The 14,401-nt window shown below is 41.5% G+C and overlaps 1 protein-coding gene across 2 annotated transcripts in view; it reads right to left on the bottom strand.

Annotated features, from left to right (window-relative positions):
- ADAMTS7 (ADAM metallopeptidase with thrombospondin type 1 motif 7) overlaps positions 1–14,401 on the bottom strand; it is a 62,362-nt gene that overhangs the window by 25,219 nt on the left and 22,742 nt on the right. The window lies entirely within an intron of this gene.

Raw genomic sequence — 14,401 nt, 5'->3', positions numbered from 1 at the left:
AGACACTATACACAGAAAAATCCCTAAGATGCCACCAAATAAACTACTAGAGCTCATCAATGAATTTGGTAAAGCTGCAAGATACAAAATTAATATCAAGAAATCTATTGCATTTCTATACAGTAACAATAAATTATCACAAAAAAATTAAGGAAAGCAATTTACCATCACATCAAAAAGGATAAAATATCTAGTAATAAACCTACTTAAGGAGGTAAAAAACTTGTACCCATAAAATAAGACACTGATGAAAGAAATTGAAGATGACACAAACAGATGGAGAGATACATCATGTTCATAGGTTAGAATCAGTATTGTTAAAATGATCATACTATCCAAGGCAATCTACAGATTCAATGCAATCTCTGCCAAAATACCAATGGCATTTATCACAAAACTAGAATAATTTTAGCATTTGTATGGAAACACAAAAGACCTCAAATAGCCAAAATAATCTTGAGAAAGAAGAGAGCTGGAGATCATACTCATTGACTGCAGACTATACTACAAAACTACAGTAATCAAAACAGTATGGTAGAGTAGAAGGACGTGGAACTCAGCTCCTGCCCCAAATACATCAAAAATATATCTACATATGAAATAATTCTCACAGAATACCTACTGAACACTAGCTGTGCTGTGCTAAGTTGCTTCAGTTGTGGCTGACTCTTTGCAACCCTATGGACCATAGTCCTCCAGGCTCCTCTGTCGTTGGGATTCTCCAGGCAAGAATACTGGAGTGGGTTGCCATGCCCTTCTTCAGCGTATCTTCCTGACCCAGCGATTGAACCCAGCTCTCTTATGTCTCCTGCATTGGCAGGCAGGTTCTATACCACTAGTGACACCTGGGAAGCCCCCCCCGCCCCCCCGCCCCCCGAACACTAGCAGAAGACCTCAAACACCTGAAGGGACAGGAAAGATCTCCACATAACTGGGTAAGATGATGGGGGGAGGAGGAGAAAAGGAAGCAGGATGCAACCTGCACCCCTGGGAGGGAACAGTAAAAGAGGACAGAGTTCCACACCCTGGGAAGCCCCCTCACCTTCAGGAAGATCAATGGGGACAGAAAGGGAACTATGCAGGCTCAGAGGAGAGTATAACAACTGGTTTGTGGCAGGCAGAACAGAAAGACCTACATAGACAATGCAACCAGCCTGCATGCTCCAGCCTGAAGACAAGCATCCTATGGTATGGGCAGGGACTGGTGCTGAAACTTGGGGTTTAGAGGACAGATCTGGAAAAAGGACTGGTCTTGGCTGTGTGGAAGTAGCCTGAAGTGGCTGGAGCGTGGTACAGATACAACCAGGTTGTCTGCAGAAAAAGCCTGGGCCCACCATAGAAGCAATGTGCCACAGTTAAGTGGCATGTGAAGGGAGGGGCAGGGCTGCCCTTGCAGCTTATTTCTCCATGCCCCAGCTGCCACCTGGGTGGGCTCCAGCCTGGGCAAGTCCACATAACCCAAATACTGCCTTGGCTGGCTCCGATGCTCTAGCCACCACCTCAGTGGGCTCCCACACCCCAGGTGCCAGTGAGTTTCCCATGTGCAGAGGTGGGGCTGAAATCATAGGTAAGCCCTAGGGACCACATAACTTATAAAGCAGGGCTGAAATCTCTCCCTGGCTGTGTGAGCTGCAGATTTACACCTCTGCTGCCAGCTTGGTAAATTCAGCACCTGCAGGACATTCAAGCAGACAGTGGGTGCTCCTGTGGCTGGGAGGTCTGGCCTTAGGAGTTGTGGGTTTTGTGGGCACATGCTGTGGGGCTGGGCTGGGCCAGGATCTGAGTTGCCTCCATAGCTCCCTCAGCGAGTCCATGTACATGATTACTGCAGTCCTGGGACCTGACTTCTTGGATCTGCGCTGGAGGCCTTGTGAAAACAACACCTGAGAAACACCAGGGTGGACTGCTGGCATTCCCATGGTTGAGGGGGGGCCAAGCGCAGTGCCAACAGTGGACTTTTGATCCCCCACAATGGGTGACGTGATAGAGCATGCCCACCAGTGGACAGTTCTGGCAGAGCAAAACTCAGTGGCTCCTCTGCCAGTGCGAGTGCTCCAAACTCACCTACCTTGCACTGCAGCTCAGAAACATTATTGGCTTCTACTCTAATAATTAGGGAGTAGTTGAACAGGGCAGTGACAAACACAGAGCAGAGGAGCTCAACATCCAGTGCAGGCCCTGAAGACAACACCAGTCACACCTCTTATCAAGGGGATAATGGCCAGCACATACTAAGGAAAGAGGTGGTAGGGATCCATACTAAAAACAGTCCTTGCACCAAAAATATTAAACCCACCCAGGCTACACAGCCTCCCACACAAAAACAGCCTTCTAAGACTACAACAGATTATGGTTTCTCCTAAACTCATAGAGCAAGAGAAATACAGGTAAAATGAAGAAGCAGAGGGACCATTCCAAATTAAACAATTAAGAGAGTTCTCCTGAAAAAACAATGAAACAGATTTCTTCAGTCTAATAGACACTGAGTTTAAAAAGAAGATAATGATAATATTGAAGGAACTAAGAAGGATTATTGATAGAAGTGCAAGTTACAGTAAAAAATGAATTAGAAATTATAAAAAGGAATCAAGGAAAATATACAGAACTCATTTGCCAAGATGAAAGCTAAGCTAAAGGCAATGAGTAGCAGAATGAATAATGCACAAGAACAAATATGTGATCTGGAAGATAAAATAATGTAAATCGCCCAATCAGAACAGCAGACAGAAAGCCAAACGAAAAAAATGAAAGCAATATAATAAGAGTCTATGGGATAAAACAGAGTGTGCCAATCTACACATAACTCCCAGAGGGCTCCCAGGAGGAGAAGAAAGAGCAAAGAAGCCTGAAAACGTATCTGAAGAAATTATGATTGAAAACTTTCCAAACCTGAAGGAGACAGATATCCAGGTTCAGGAAGCACAGAGGGTTCCAAACAAAATGAATCCAAAAGACCTACACCAAGACATATTTCAGTTAAAACAGTAAAAGTTCAAGAGAGAATTCTAAAGGCATCAAGAGAAAAAGAGTTAAATTACAAAAGAACCCCCATGAGGATGTGAACTGATTTCTCTACAGAAATGTTGCAGGCCAGATGAGAATGGCAAGATATATTCAAAGTCCTGAAAGAGAAAAATCTGCAACCTAGGATACTCTACTCAGCAAAATTATCATTTAGAATAGAAGGAAAGATAAAGAATTTCTCAGACAAGCAAAAACTAAAAGAATATAGCAATACTAAACATCTCTAAGCGTGGGCGACTGTGACGGTGCACAAGCACGGCCGAGAGGAGCTACCCCACGTCCGAGGTCAGGGGCAGAAGCTGGGAGGACCCCATGCCCGAGGAGCGGCAGCCAAGAGGAGCTACCCCATGTCCGAGGTCAGGGGCAGAAGCTGGGAGGACCCATGCACAAGGAGAGGCGGCCAAGAGGAGCTACCCCGCGTCCGAGGAGCGGTAGCTACGTGGGCGCAGGAGGGCCTAGAGGAGCTACTTCACGTTCAAGGTCAGGAGGGGCGGCGGTGAGGAGATACCCTTTGTCCAAGGTAAGGAGCAGCGGCTGCGCTTTGCTGGAGCAGCCGTGAAGAGATACCCCACGTCCAGGGTAAGAGAAACCCAAGTAAGACGGTAGGTGTTGCAAAAGGGCATCAGAGGGCAGACACACTGAAACCATACTCACAGAAAACTAGTCAATCTAATCACACTAGGACCACAGCCTTGTCTAACTCAATGAAACTAAGCCATGCCCTGTGGGGCCACCAAAGATGGGTGGGTCATGGTGGAGAGGTCTGACAGAATGTGGTACACTGGAGAAGGGAATGGCAAACCACTTCAGTATTCTTGCCTTGAGAACCCCATGAACAGTATGAAAAGGCAAAATGATAGGATACTGAAAGAGAAACTCCCCAGGTCAGTAGCTGCCGAATATGCTACTGGAGATCAGTGGAAAAATAACTCCAGAAAGAATGAAGGGATGGAGCCAAAGCAAAAAGAATACCCAGCTGTGGATGTGACTGGTGATAGAAGCAAGGTCCGATGACGTAAAGAGCAATATTGCATAGGAACCTGGAATGTCAGGTCCGTGAATCAAGGCAAATTGGAAGTGGTCAAACAAGAGATGGCAAGAGTGAATGTCGACATTCTAGGGATCAGCGAACTGAAATGGACTGGAATGGGTGAATTTAACTCAGATGACCATTATATCTACTACTGTGGGCAGGAATCCCTCAGAAGAAATGGAGTAGCCATCATGGTCAACAAAAGAGTCTGAAATGCAGTACTTGGATGCAATCTCAAAAACAACAGAATGATCTCTGTTCTTTTCCAAGGCAAAGCATTCAATATCACAGTAATCCAAGTCTATGCCCCAACCAGCAACGCTGAAGAAGCTGAAGTTGAACAGTTCTATGAAGACCTACAAGACATTTTAGAACTAACACCCAAAAAAGATGTCCTTTTCATTATAGGGGACTGGAATGCAAAAGTAGGAAGTCAAGAAACACCTGGAGTAACAGGCAAATTTGGCCTTGGAATATGGAATGAAGCAGGGCAAAGGCTAATAGAATTTTGCCAAGAGAACGCACTGGTCATAACAAACACCCTCTTCCAACAACACAAAAGAAGACTCTAAACCTGGACATCACCAGATGGTCAACACCGAAATCAGATTGATTATATTCTTTGCAGCCAAAAAAGGAGAAGCTCTATACAGTCAACAAAAACAAGACCAGGAGCTGACTGTGGCTCAGATGGAGCCAAAGCAAAAACAATACCCAACTGTGGATGTGACTGGTGATAGAAGCAAGGTCCAATGCTGTAAAGAGCAATATTGTATTGGAACTCCTTACTGCCAAATTCAGGCTGAAATTGAAGAAAGTAGGGAAAACCACTAGACCATTCAAGTATGACCTAAATCAAATCCCTTATGATTATACAGTGGAAGTGAGAAATAGATTTAAGGGCCTAGATCTGATAGATAGAGTGCCTGATGAACTATGGAATGAGGTTCATGACATTGTACAGGAGACAGGGATCAAGACCATCCCCATGGAAAAGAAATGCAAAAAAGCAAAATGGCCTTACAAATAGCTGTGAAAAGAAGAGAAGTGAAAAGCAAAGGAGAAAAGGAAAGATATAAACATCTGAATGCAGAGTTCCAAAGAGATAAGAAAGCCTTCCTCAGCAATCAATACAAAGAAATAGAGGAAAACAATAGAATGGGAAAGACTAGAGATCTCTTCAAGAAAATCAGAGATACCAAAGGAACATTTCATGCAAAGATGGGCTCAATAAAGGACAGAAATGGTATGGACCTAACAGAAGCAGAAGATATTAAGAAGAGGTGGCAAGAATACACAGAAGACCTGTACAAAAAAGATCTACATGACCCAGATAATCACAATGGTGTGATCACTCACCTAGAGCCAGACATCCTGGAATGTGAAGTCAAGTGGGCCTTAGAAAGCATCACTATGAACAAAGCTAGTGGAGGTGATAGAATTCCAGTTGAGCTATTCCAAATCCTGAAAGATGATGCTGTGAAAGTGCTGCACTCAATATGCCAGCAAATTTGGAAAACTCAGCAGTGGCCACAGGACTGGAAAAGGTCAGTTTTCATTCCAATCCCAAAGAAAGGCAATGCCAAAGAATGCTCAAACTACCGCACAATTGCACTCATCTCACACGCTAGTAAAATAATGCTCAAAATTCTCCAAGCCAGGCTTCAGCAATATGTGAACCGTGAACTTCCTGATGTTCAAGCTGGTTTTAGAAAAGGCAGAGGAACCAGAGATCAAATTGCCAACATTCGCTGGATCATCGAAAAAGCAAAGGAATTCAAGAAAAACATCTATTTCTGCTTTATTGACTATGCCAAAGCCTTTGACTGTGTGGATCACAATAAACTGTGGGAAATCCTGAAAGAGATGGGAATACCAGACCACCTGACCTGCCTCTTGAGAAATTTGTATGCAGGTCAGGAAGCAACAGTTAGAACTGGACATGGAACAACAGACTGGTTCCAAATAGGAAAAGGAGTATGTCAAGGCTGTATATTGTCACCTTGCTTATTTAACTTATCTGCAGAGTACATCATGAGAAATGCTGGGCTGGAAGAAGCACAAGCTGGAATCAAGATTGCCGGGAGAAATATCAATAACCTCAGATATGCAGATGATATCACCCTTATGGCAGAAAGTGAAGAGGAACTAAAGAGCCTATTGATGAAGGTGAAAGAGGAGAGTGAAAAAGTTGGCTTAAAGCTCAACATTCAGAAAAAGAAGATCATGGCATCTGGTCCCATCACTTCATGGGAAATAGATGGGGAAACAGTGGAAACACTGTCAGATTTTATTTTGGGGGGCTCCAAAATCACTGCAGCCATGAAATTAAAAGACGCTTACTCCTTGGAAGGAAAGTTATGACCAACTTAGATAGCATATTCAAAAGCAGAGACATTACTTTGCCAACAAAGGTCTGTCTAGTCAAGGCTATGGTTTTTCCAGTGGTCATGTATGGATGTGAGAGTTGGACTGTGAAAAAAGCTGAGCGCCAAAGAATTGATGCTTTTGAACTGTAGTGTTGGAGAAGACTCCTGAGAGTCCCTTGGACTGCAAGGAGATTTAACCAGTCCATTCTGAAGGAGATCAGCCCTGGGATTTCTTTGGAAGGAATGATGCTAAAGCTGAAACTCCAATACTTTGGCCACCTCATGCGAAGAGTTGACTCATTGGAAAAGACTCTGATGCTGGGAGGGATTGGGGGCAGGAGGAGAAGGGGACAACAGAGGATGAGATGGCTAGATGGCATCACTGACTCGATGGACGTGAGTCTCAGTGAACTTCGGGAGTTGGTGATGGACAGGGAGGCCTGGCGTGCTGCGATTCATGGGGTCGCAAAGAGTGGGACATGACTGAGCAACTGAACTGAACTGAGAAAATCAGTAAGTCAACAATGAAATCAAAAGGAAATTTAAAACCTTGAGGCAAATGACAATGAAAACACAACCATAATAAATCTATGAGATGCAGCAAAAAACAGTTCTTAGAGGGAAGTTCATAGAGATAAAGGCCTTTTTAAAGAAACAAGACAATTCTCAAATAAACAATGTAACTCATCATCTAAAAGAATTAGAAAAAGAGCAAACAAAACCTAAAGCCAGCAGAAGGAAGGAACTAATAAAGGTCAGAGAGAAAATTTAAAAAATTTTTTAAAGTAGGGGAAAAAAAAAATCAATGAAACCAAGAGCTGCTTCTTTGAAAGGGTAAACAAAATTAACAAACCTCTGGCCATGCTCACCAAGAAGACAGAAGACATAAACAAAATAAGAAATGAAAGGGGAGAAATCACAATCAATACTGCAGAAGTATGAGCAGTTATATGCCAACAAAGTCTACAACTTAGAAGAAACAGACAACTTTCTAGAAGAATACAGCCCACCAAAGCTGAATCAAAAAGAAACAGAATAGACTGATCACTAGAAGTGAAATAGCAGTTGTAATCTATAAAACCAACAACAACTCGTTACAAACAAGAGCGCAGGACCAGATGGCTTCACAGGTGAATTCTACCAAACATACAAAGAAAAACTTATGCCAATCCTTCTCAAACTCTTCCAAAAGAATGAAGAGGAAGGAAAACTCCCAAAGCCATTCTATGAAGCCACCATCAACCCAATACCAAAACCAAAGACAATACCAAAAAAGAAAATTACAGGTCAATATTTTTGATGAATATTAGATGCAAAAATTCTCAAGAAAATATTAGCAAACCAAAACCAACAACACATAAAAAAACATCATGCACCAAGGTCAAGTTGGATTCACCCCAGGGTCACAAGGATAGTTCAGCACATGCAAATCAATGTGACACACACATCAACAGAGGGCAAAAGCCACATGATCACCATAATAGATGCAAAAAAAGCATTTTATAAAATTCAACATCCACTCATGATCCAAGTCCTTACAAAAGTGGGTATAGAGGGAACATATCTCAACATAATAAAACTATTAATATTTATGACAAACCCACAGCCAATATAATATTCAACAGTGAAAAGCTGAAAGTCTTCCCATGGAAATCTGAAACAAGACAAGTATACCCACTCTTATCACTTCTATTCAATATAGTATTGGAAATCCAGCTGCAGGAATCAGATAAGAAAAAGAAATAAAAGGTATTCAAATTCAGAGGGAAGAGGTAAAATTGTTATCATCTGCAGATGACATGATAGTATATACAGAAAATCCACACAAAAACTATGAGAACTGATAAACAAATTTGGCAAGGTAGCAGGATACAAAAGTATGGAAAACAATGGAAATTGTTTGCACTTCTTTACACTAACAATGAAATATCAGAAAAAGAATGTAAACAAAAATTTCTTTTAAAATCATATTTTAAAAAATCAATCTCACCAAGAACGTGAAAAGACTTAAATGCTGAAAACTAAAACACATTCATAAAGGGAAATTGAAGATGATTCAAAGAAATGGTAAGATAGCCCAAGCTCTTGGATTGGAAGAATACCATTAAAATGGCCACTCTACTACCCAAAGCAATCTATAGGTGTAATGTGATACTTATCAAATTACTCATGACATTCCTCACAGAACTAGAACAAAAAATCCTAAAATTTATATGGAACCATGAAAGACTCAATTACCAAAGCAATTCTGTGTAAACAAAGCTGGAGGTATAACCTTCCCAGGCTTTGAATAATACAACAAAGCTACAGTAATCAAAACAGCGTGGTATTGGCACAATAGCATATGGATCAACAGAAGAGAATAGAGAGCCCAGAAATAAAGCCACACACCCATGGCCAATTAATGTTTGACAAAGGAGGCAAAAATATACAATGGAGGAAAGATAGTCTCTTCAGCAAGTGCTGATGGGAAAGTTGGACAACCACACACAAATCAATGATGTGAGAACACACTCTCTCACCATACACAAAAATAAACTTAAAATAGCTTACAGACTGAAATATAAGAGATGACACCATTAAACTCCTAGAAGAGAACACAGGCAAAACCATTACCACTGTCTTCTTATGTCAGTCTACAAAGCAATGGAAACAAAAGCAAAATTAAACACATGAATGAAATAATGCCATTTGCAGCAACAAAGATATACCTACAGATTATTACACTAGTGATACAGAAAGAGAAAGATAAATACCATATGATATCACTTGTATGTGGAATCTAAAATACAACACAAATTGAACATATCTATAGAAACAGACTCACAGACATAGATAACAGATTTATGGTTAGAGGGGAAGGGACATGGGGGAGAAAAGACTGGGAGTTTGAGATAGGCAGATACAAACTATCATATATACGGGATAGATAAACAACAAGGTCCCACTGCATAGGCCAAGGAACTATATTCAATACCCTCTGATAAACCATAATGGAAGAGAATATGAAAAAGAATATCAGATCAGATCAGTCGCTCAGTCGTGTCCGACTCTTTGCAACCCCATGAATCGCAGCACGCCAGGCCTCCCTGTCCATCACCAACTCCCAGAGTTCACTGAGACTCACTCCATCGAGTCAGTGATGCCATCCAGCCATCTCATCCTCTGTCGTCCCCTTCTCCTCCTGCCCCCAATCCCTCCCAGCATCAGAGCCTTTTCCAATGAGTCAGCTCTTCGCATGAGGTGGCCAAAGTATTGGAGTTTCAGCTTTAGCATCATTCCTTCCAAAGATATCCCAGGGCTGATCTCCTTCAGAATGGACTGGTTGGATCTCCTTGCAGTCCAAGGGACTCGCAAGAGTCTTCTCCAACACCACAGTTCAAAAGCATCAATTCTTCAGCGCTCAACCTTCTTTACAGTCCAACTCTCACATCCATACATGACCACTGGAAAAACCATAGCCTTGACTAGACGGACCTTTGTTGGCAAAGTAATGTCTCTGCTTTTGAATATGCTATCTAGGTTGGTCATAACTTTCCTTCCAAGGAGTAAGCGTCTTTTAATTTCATGGCTGCAGTCACCATCTGCAGTGATTTTCGAGCCCAGAAAAATAAAGTCTGACACTGTTTCCACATCTATTTCCCATGAAGTGATGGGACCGGATGCCATGATCTTCTTTTTCTGAATGTTGAGCTTTAAGCCAACTTTTTCACTCTCCTCTTTCACTTTCTCAAGAGGCTCTTTAGATACTCTTCACTTTCTGCCATAAGAGTGGTGTCATCTGCATATCTGAGGTTATTGATATTTCTCCCGGCAATCCTGATTCCAGCTTGTGCTTCTTCCAGCCCAGCATTTCTCATGATGTACTCTGCATATAAGTTAAACAAACAGGGTGACAATATACAGCCTTGATGTACTCCTTTTCCTATTTGGAACCAGTCTGTTGTTCCACGTCCAGTTCTAACTGTTGCTTCCTGACCTGTATACAAATTTCTCAAGAGGCAGATCAGGTGGTCTGGTATTCCCATCTCTTGAAGAATTTTCCACAGTTTATTGTGATCCACACAGTCAAAGGCTTTGGCATAGTCAATAAAGCAGAAATGGATGTTTTTCTGGAACCCTCTTGCTTTTATGATGATCCAGCGGATGTTGGCAATTTGATCTCTGGTTCCTCTGCCTTTTCTAAAACCAGCTTGAACATCAGGAAGTTCACGGTTCACATATTGCTGAAGCCTGGCTTGGAGAATTTTGAGCATTACTTTACTAGCGTGTGAGATGAGTGCAATTGTGCGGTAGTTTGAGCATTCTTTGGCATTGCCTTTCTTTGGGATTGGAATGAAAACTGACCTTTTCCAGTCCTGTGGCCACTGCTGAGTTTTCCAAATTTGCTGGCATATTGAGTGCAGCACTTTCACAGCATCATCTTTCAGGATTTGGAATAGCTCAACTGGAATTCTATCACCTCCACTAGCTTTGTTCATAGTGATGCTTTCTAAGGCCCACTTGACTTCACATTCCAGGATGTCTGGCTCTAGGTGAGTGATCACACCATCATGATTATCTGGGTCATGAAGATCTTTTTTGTACAGTTCTTCTGTGTATTATTGCCATCTCTTATTAATATCTTCTGCTTCTGTTAGGTCCATACCATTTCTGTCCTTTATCGAGCCCATCTTTGCATAAAATGTTCCTTTGGTATCTCTGATTTTCTTGAAGAGATCTCTAGTCTTTCCCATTCTGTTGTTTTCCTGTATTTCTTTGCACTGATTGCTGAAGAAGGCTTTCTTATCTCTTCTTGCTATTCTTTGGAACTCTGCATTCAGATGCTTATATCTTTCCTTTTCTGCTTTGCTTTTCGCTTCTCTTCTTTTCACAGCTATTTGTAAGGCTTCCCCAGACAGCCATTTTGCTTTTTTGCATTTCTTTTCCATGGAGATGGTCTTGATCCCTGTCTCCTGTACAATGTCATGAACCTCATTCCATAGTTCATCAGGCACTCTATCTATCAGATGTAGTCCCTTAAATCTATTTCTCACTTCCACTGTATAATCATAAGGGATTTGATTTAGGTCATACTTGAATGGTCTAGTGGTTTTCCCTACTTTCTTCAATTCAAGTCTGAATTTGGCAATAAGGAGTTCATGGTCTGAGCCACAGTCAGCTCCTGGTCTTGTTTTTGCTGACTGTATAGAGCTTCTCCATCTTTGGCTGCAAAGAATATAATCAATCTGATTTCAGTGTTGACCAGCTGGTGATGTCCATGTGTAGAGTCTTCTCTTGTGTTGTTGGAAGAGGGTGTTTGTTATGACCAGTGCATTTTCTTGGCAAAACTCTATTAGCCTTTGCCCTGCTTCATTCCATATTCCAAGGCCAAATTTGCCTGTTACTCCAGGTGTTTCTTGACTTCCTACTTTTGCATTCCAGTCCCCTATAATGAAAAGGACATCTTTTTTGGGTGTTAGTTCTAAAAGGTCTTGTAGGTCTTCATAGAACTGTTCAACTTCAGCTTCTTCAGTGTTACTTGTTGGGGCATAGACTTGGATTACTGTGATATTGAATGCTTTGCCTTAGAAACGAACAGAGATCATTCTGTCGTTTTTGAGATTGCATCCAAGTACTGCATTTCAGACTCTTTTGTTGACCATGATGGCTACTCCATTTCTTCTGAGGGATTCCTGCCCGCAGTAGTAGATACAATGGTCATCTGAGTTAAATTCACCTATTCCAGTCCATTTCAGTTCGCTGATCCCCAGAATGTTAACATTCACTCTTGCCATCTCTTGTTTGACCACTTCCAATTTGCCTTGATTCATGGACCTGACATTCCAGGTTCCTATGCAATATTGCTCTTTACGTCATCGGACCTTGCTTCTATCACCAGTCACATCCACAGCTGGGTATTCTTTTTGCTTTGGCTCCATCCCTTCATTCTTTCTGGAGTTATTTCCCCACTGATCTCCAGTAGCATATTCGGCACCTAATGACCTGGGGAGTTTCTCTTTCAGTATCCTATCATTTTGCCTTCTCATACTGTTCATGGGGTTCTCAAGGCAAGAATACTGAAGTGGTTTGCCATTCCCTTCTCCAGTGGACCACATTCTGTCAAATCTGTCCACCATGACCCGCCCGTCTTGCGTTGCCCCATGGGCATGGCTTAGTTTCATTGAGTTAGACAAGGCTGTGGTCCTAGTGTGATTAGATTGACTAGTTTTCTGTGAGTATAGTTTCAGTGTGTCTGCCCTCTGATGCTGTGCGGGTGCAAGAGGGCCTAGAGGAGCTATCCCACGTTGAAGGTCAGGAAGGGCGCCGGTGAGGAGATACCCCTCGTCCAAGGTAAGGAGCAATGGCTGCGCTTTGGTGGAGCAGCCATGAAGAGATACCCCACGCCCAAGGTAAGAGAAAACCAAGTAAGAAAAAGAAAATATATATATAACTGAATCACTGGGCTATACATCAGAAATTAAACACATAAATCAACTATACTTTAATAAAATTTTTTAAAGAACAGTATGATATTGGCACAAAAACAGACATACAGATCAACAGAACAGACAGCCCAGAAATAAACCCACATACTTATGGTCAATTGATCTTCAATAAAGGAATCAAGAATATACAATAGAAAAGACAGTCACTTCAGTAAGTGGTACTGGGAAAACTGGATAGCTACGTGTAAAAGAATGAAATTAGAACATCTGTCTCAAACCATGTACAAAAAACAAACTCAAAACGGATTAAGGACGTAAATGTAGTACAGGAAACCATAAAACTCCCAGAAGAAAACATAAGCAGAACACCCTTTGACATAAATTGTAGCAATAATTTTTTTGGATCTGTCTCCTAAAGCAAAGTAAATAAAAATAAACAAACGAGACCTAATTAAACTTAAAAGCTTTCACTCAGTGAAAGAAACTATCAACAAAATGAAAAGACAACCTTTGGATGGGAGAAAATATTTGTAAGACATGACTGAGAAGGAGTTAATATTGAAAATATATTAACAGTTTATACAACTCACTGTCAAAAAAAAAACAACCAGATTAAAAATATGTGCAGAAGACCTGAATAGATATTTTTCCAAAGAAGACACATGAAAAGATGTTTAACATCATTAATCATCAGAGAAATTAAAACCAAAACAAGGCATCACCTCACACCTCACAATGTCTATCATCAGAGAGAACACAAATAACAAACGTTAGCAAAGATGAGGAGAAAAACGGACCCTTGTGCACTGTTGGCAGGACTGTAAATTGGAGCAGCCAGTGTGGAAAACAGTATGGCTCAAAAAGCGAAAAACAGAACTACCGTGTGACCCAGCAATTCTACTCTGTATATACGGGGGAAAAAATGAAAACACTAATTTGAAAAGATACATGCACATCAGTGTTCATAGCAGCCCTGCTTATAACAGCAAAGATATGGAAACAAACTAAGTGTCCACGAACAGATGACTGGATCAAGAACATGTAGCAGATAACGGAATACTGCTCAGCCACAAAAGGCATGAAATTTTGCCATTTGCAACAACACGGATTTTATGCTTAGAGAAATGTCAGACTGAGAAAGACAAATACTGTATGATATTACTCACATATGGAATCTAAAAAATAAAACAAATAATGATTACAACAAAAAAAGAATCGGATGAGAGAATAAACTAGTGGTTACCAGTGAGAAGAGGGAAGGGAGGAGGGGCAAGTTAGGGACAGGGGATTAAGAAGTACAAGCTACGATGCATAAAATTACAAGGATATATTGTGCGTGTGCATGCACGCTAAGGTGCTTCCAGTTGTGTCCAGCTCTTTGTGACCCTCTGGATTGTAGCCCACCAGGCTCCTCAGTCTATGGGATTCTCCAGGCAAGAATACTGGAGTGGGCTGCCATGCCCTCCAGGATATATAGTACAGCATAGGAAATACAGCCAACATTTTATAACTATAAATGGAATATAACCTTTAAAAATGGTGAATCA

This window comes from Bos indicus, chromosome 21 (genome assembly GCF_029378745.1).
Source record: "Bos indicus isolate NIAB-ARS_2022 breed Sahiwal x Tharparkar chromosome 21, NIAB-ARS_B.indTharparkar_mat_pri_1.0, whole genome shotgun sequence".
Lineage (NCBI taxonomy): Eukaryota > Metazoa > Chordata > Mammalia > Artiodactyla > Bovidae > Bos > Bos indicus.
This window is presented reverse-complemented; position numbering and strand designations above follow the sequence as displayed.